This window comes from Falco punctatus (genome assembly GCF_963210335.1).
Source record: "Falco punctatus genome assembly, chromosome: 10".
NCBI classification, from domain to species: domain Eukaryota; kingdom Metazoa; phylum Chordata; class Aves; order Falconiformes; family Falconidae; genus Falco; species Falco punctatus.
In genome coordinates this window covers 18,230,791-18,236,309 of record NC_137590.1, presented here as the reverse complement: position 1 = coordinate 18,236,309, position 5,519 = coordinate 18,230,791, and the positions used below count along the sequence as shown (strand labels likewise).

General features: G+C 61.9%; 1 protein-coding gene across 1 annotated transcript in view; it reads left to right on the top strand.

The window, feature by feature from the left end:
* The first annotated feature begins 3,677 nt into the window (after nucleotides 1-3,677).
* Nucleotides 3,678-5,519, top strand: part of BAHD1 (bromo adjacent homology domain containing 1) — a 37,712-nt gene continuing 35,870 nt past the window's right edge. Inside the window, exon 1 of the mRNA XM_080405019.1 lies at nucleotides 3,678-4,087. The gene's annotated coding sequence lies outside the window, so the exon portion shown is untranslated. The remainder of the gene's footprint in view (nucleotides 4,088-5,519) is intronic.

Genomic DNA, 5,519 nt, shown 5'->3' with positions numbered 1-5,519 from the left:
AAATTAGTCTCTCAAAAGAGAGGGAGCTCTGCAGATGGCTTTGTCGTGCTTTCCACTCTTGTACAGCTCTAGAGCACACAGTCCCCCATCCTCAACCTGTCCATGCTCCAGATGTTCTCCTATTCCAAACACCTGGAAGAGAGGAGGTGTTCTCACCTTCACCAAAAAGCAGCTGCTAGATTTCTGATATGTATCACTAAATTTCAGCATTAATTTTGTGCAAGTGCTTGCCTCCTGAATACTGTGAAGCTGTAGGTTTAGTGCTGGCTTGCTGGAGTTGCAGTATGGCATCAGCTAAGTCTAATACGGACCAGGCGTGGCAGTGGGAATGGGTTGGGGGTTATTAAAATGTGAAGTTCATTCATGTGCCCTGTTTCTTCATGAGGTGCAGGAGTTCAGTGTGTGTGAGAGGGAGGTATTTTATACCTACACTGTTATCCCACAAAATGAATCGCTGAGCAGGGAGGATTTTAGTAACTGTTTCAGCTGTTGTTCAGGATCAAAGTCTCCATGCCCCAAACCCAACCTCCAGGACAGCTTCTCCTCTTCTGGGGAGAAAAACCCTCTACCCTGCTGCAGCCATTTATCCCTGCTATGGGCAGGCCTTTTCTGGGGGTGGTTGCCTGAGCACTCAGGTGAAGGCTTTGTCTCCAAACAGCTTGTTTCAATTGCTCTTCGTTTTTTCTTGCAGCCTCGTGGTGGGTAGGTCTATGCCAGAGGTTTTTGACAGCCTGTTTGAGGGGCTCTCGTCCTCTTTCTGTGCACGGCCAGCCCTCAGCATCCCTCCTAAATTATTCTATTTACACAGTGAACATCACCACAGCAATGTACAGTTCCTGAAACTTCATAATTTCCAGTCTCTTTACTTTCCTGCTCCAAATATTGGTCCTGTTTAGCTAAGTGAGTCCAAGGCAGTAGATTTCTCAAGTCACTCAAACACATCTCATGAGTGGTGTGAGTGTGCTCTGTACTACACTACAATCTAACTCACTCTGGTGCTCAGCAGCACTTTAGTTACCCTCCTGTTGGTCAGGGTTCACAGTGGAGGAGAGAACTCCACTAAAAATGTCATTTTTAAGGGGCACTTTGGCAGCAATAGGAGCTGCCCTTTCTTTTCAGGTGGGGAGCAGTGCAGCGCAGCTCTGGTCTGAGGAGACAGGCAACCGTTCGTGCTTCTGGAGTGGCTCTTGGTGATGCTTGGCTGTGTTAAACAGAGTCTCTGGAAATCTCGTTCGACAGTGGCATTTTCTACATTGCAGCCTCTAAGGGAAAGCAGTGAAATGGGGCAATATGAGTGTTTTTAAGGAGAATTTCTAACCCCTATGGCAAGTGATGGAGAGCAGGAGGGGATGTGCAGCACTGAGTAGGCTGTAACGCGCTTTTTGCCACAAACTCACTTTTTTTTAAAAAAAAGTAAGTATAGTCCTGCAAAGGGCTGCATCTTTTACTCCACCAAGTGCAGGTTTCAGTGAGTGACTAAATGAAGGGTGTGCCTGCCTTGTAAAACACAGTCACAGCCCCCCGGGACAGTCTCTTCAGTGAGATCCATGAGACATCCCTGGTTTTCCACCTCTTGTATTCTGCTGGGTACATAGCATGTTTGCTGACTTCTCATTTGGTAAAGATCTGGTGGTGGTCTCATAAACACTTTCTTGCATGAGTGGTTTCCCATCTGAATGCTGCCCAAACTGCCAGGAAAGCTTATTGTTCAGTCCTATATAAGCACACAGGGTTATATTCCGAGTATGCTAAAACAGGGGATCTGCTACGATGGGAAGGTGCTGATGCTACTGCACATTGTCCTTGCAGGCTTCCAGGATTGTAGCTATTCAGGTTATTTATTTTAGCTCTGTTCTTTTCTGCTGCATCACCAATGATTGGTATTTGTTTCAGGCAGGCTTCTGGTTTATTTGTATGTCACGCTCAGATGCAGTGCTTGCTGCTGGGGACTGCTGTGCCGAGCCCTGACCCTCTCGATGGGCCTCCTCTTCGCCTAGGGCACTCCAGAAACACGATGGTGAGCACAATTTATCCATCCAGCTCACATTCACTGATATACCATCAGGTACGGTTTGGCTGGGCAAGAAAAAGGTGCTGGTCCCTTTTCCTACATGTGCTAGCCTGCTTGAACTCGGTGCTGCCAAGCCTGCATTGTCCGCAGTGTTACTTGGTCATCGTGTGGGAGCCGCTGCTGCTCGGAGCTCGCAAATCCTGATTGCGGGGAACGGCTGGATTTATCACTCATCTCGTACCCAGAGGAAGGAAGAGAGACTTCAGCTTCAAAATTGCAAATAAAGGAAACCACACATTTTTTGATTCAGTGTCTCCAAACAGCTGAATTTTCTCTCAGTCTTCTCTTGTGTGGCATCTGGGTCCTGCAAAGGTCATACCTGTGGCTGATCTTGCTCTTGCTTGTGAGGTCCTTGTGGATCAAGGACCACAGGAACAAGGCAGAGAAAGTATGTTGGGGTTTGCTGTAGTTTAGACATGTTTCAAGCAGACCCTCGGGAGCTGGGAGTTTAACTCATCGTGTGTGTGGTTTTTTCTCCCTGTGCACTTTGGGTTGCTTGTTCCATGTGCTAGTTGCTTACTCCTCTGAAGTTTCCGAGGTTTAAAAGAAACAGGACAAACAACCCCCCCCTATTCTGCAATGGACAGGTTTGGTGGTAGGGGACTGTGGTCCTGCTGAAGAGACATCACTGATTCAGTACCTGCCAAGGCTTGTTGCGTCTCCTTTAGGATTTTAAACATGTTTTTCAGGAGAATACAGAGAGTTAGGCTCTTCTTGGGAAGAAGAAATCTCTGCCGTGTCTCAGGCCTGTTGGCGGAGTCCCCGCAGACCACGTCCCGGTGAGGGCAGGCTGCACGGGGAAGCTCTGGAATGCCCGGTAATTCCCGGTTGGCTTTCCCTCCCCCCCGAAGGAGCGGGGCATTTCACCCATGCCGGGTTAGGTGCTGCTCGGCGGGGGGAGCGACCAGCCAAGGAGGGTCCTTGACCCCTCGTGCCGGTGGCGGGACGCGGCGGGTGGGATGGGGGACACGCTGCGCCCTGCCTGGCTCCCCTCCGCCGCGGCGGCTGCCCCCCGGGCTGCGGCTGCCTGCGCCCCCGCTCCCGCACGGCGGCCGAGCCCCCGCCGCCGCGAAGTTCTCCCGGAGCTGGGGCGCACGGGCCCGGTTCCAGGGAGCGGGGGGGCAAGGGCGAGCCTGACGGGACCCCCCGCCGGGCCGGGGCCGCGGGGCCGGGCCGCGCTCGCCCTCCGGGCCGCGCAGGCCGCCGGTGGCCGGGCGGGAGGTGCCGGTAACGGCCCCGGGGCGCGAAGGCGCCTGGGGGAGCGGAGGCTCCGCTGAGGAACCCGCCGGTGCCCGCCGCTCCCCGCGCCGCCGCTGACAGGAGGGCGCGGGGCCGCGCCTTGCGCTCGCCGTCCTGTGGGGAAACCGCCCGCCGCGGGGGCTCCCCCGGCGCCCCCAGGTCGGTGCCCCCCCCCTCTCTGGTCGCCCCGGGGTGGGGGGGGCGGCCCCCCCTCACGCCGCGGTGCCGGCAGGCGGCGGGCGGCCGGGGCAGCGGCCGGGGCGGTGAGGGGCCGGGGGGGGGTGGGGGGGGGTGGGGGGGGAGCGGGGCTGTGGGGCGGGGGGGGCGAGGGGCGGTGACGTGCGCGGCGATTGGGCGGCGGCGGCGGGCAGGAGCGCGCGCGATTGGCCGGCGCGGCGGAGCGAGCGGCGGAGCGGCGGGCGGCCATTGGCTGGGGACGAGGAAGCAGGAAGGAGGACGGAGGGGCTCGCGGCTTGCGGGGAGTTCGCGGCGGCGAGCGGCGGCGGCGCCTCCTGCTCCTCCCCGCGGCCCCGGCGCCCGCCCGCCCGCTCCCGGCCTCTGCGCGCCGCCCGCCCGCCCCGCGCCGGATCACGACGCCCTGCGGCGAGGGCGGGCGGCGGCAGCGGGGGCGCCTCATCCCCATCCCGCAGCCGGGAGGAGGCGGCGCTGACGCAGCAGCGTGGAGCCCGGGACTCGGGCGCCCCGGGAGGGCTCCCGTCGCTGGATCTCTCCCCAGCCGGGGCCTGCGGCAGCCTCGCGGCGCGGGAGCGCGCCCCGGTGAGTCCCCACGCGGCCGTGCCGATCGTCCGGTGGAGCCCGCGGCGCCGCCTCGTCCCCTCCGCCTCCGGTAACTCCGGCGGGCCGGGAGCAGGTGCCGCCGCCCCGGGGCGCGGTTGTGGGGGGGGCGGGAGGCGGCGCGCGGGGCTACCGGGAACTTTCTTCGGCGGCGGCGGGCGGCCCCGGTGGCGGGAGCCCGGGGAGGGCATCGCGGGCGGCCGCGGCTCGGCGCCCCGCGGGGAAGCGGCCTCGGCTGCAGGTGGGCCGGGCTGGGCCGCCCTCAGGTGCGGGCGGCGGTTGAGCACGCGCGGCGGCCGTTAACTTGCGAAGTGCGGAGGGGGCGAGGCCCGGCCTGACCCCCGCCCCGGCCGCCCGTCCCCCCCCGGCCCGGCAGCCCCCAGCCGCGGCCCGGCGTGCCCTCCCTCGGGGCCGCCCGTCCGGCCCCGGCGGCTCGGCAGGACAAAGGCGGCGGGGCCGGCGGCCGCCTGACAGGCGGGGCGGGGGGGGGGAGGCCCCGGCCCGGGCGAGTTACGGGGCCGGAGCCGGGGTGTATGTGGGTGGGGGGTTATTGCCGCCGGGGGGTCGGGCAGCGGGAGGGTGAGGGCTGGTCCCGACGCCGCCGTTTGGAGGCGCCTCCCGGGGAGAGGCGGCGGGAGCGCGGGCTGGGAGCCGCTGTCCCCGGGCCGGGCCCTCCCGGGGCGCGGGGCTCGGGCGGCAGTCGCGGCGGAGCCAGCGCTGCCCCTGGGGAAGTTTGCCCAGGGTGGACGTGGCGGCGGGTTGGCGTTTTTTTTTTGGGGGGGGGGAATGGACCCCCCAAACCTGAGCCTGGAAATCAGCCCCCTCGCCCGGGTGCCCGTTAATTAACGGGCAACTTCGTCGACTTCACCGTGGTTTGTGTGAGGTGTCGCCCTACGAGCGCAGGTGCCATCCTGCCGCTCGGGGGGACCGCGGGGGAGTTCTTCATTTTCACCGTGTTTCAGCCCCCCCCGGTCTCTTCTCGGCCGCACTTGCCGTGCGTTTCCCCTGGCCCTGACCACCTCTCCTTTCCTGTCGGTAGCCCGGGTGGCTGAGAGCTTGTTTCCTCTTCTCCTTTTGTGTAGCGGTGGCTCCTAATGGAGGCAGCTCCGCTGGCTCCCTCCTTTCCAGCTGCTTCTACAAGGCGCAGGAGCCAGCACATGTGACTGGGCAGATCTCGGCAGACTAGCAAGTGCTCTCCGGGCTACTGCTCGACAGCCAGTCGCCGATGCGGGGATGCCCGAGCCCCGCCATCTCTCTCCCCGCCCCGGCGCGAGCAGTCGTAGGGACCCCCTCTCTTTCAAAAGAGCAGCCGTGAAAACTTGAAAAATCCGAGCGTTTGGGATCTATTCTGTTTGCCTTCTCTTCCACACTTTCCCCCCCCCCCCCCGCCCCTTTCCACCCCCTTCCTCCCTCT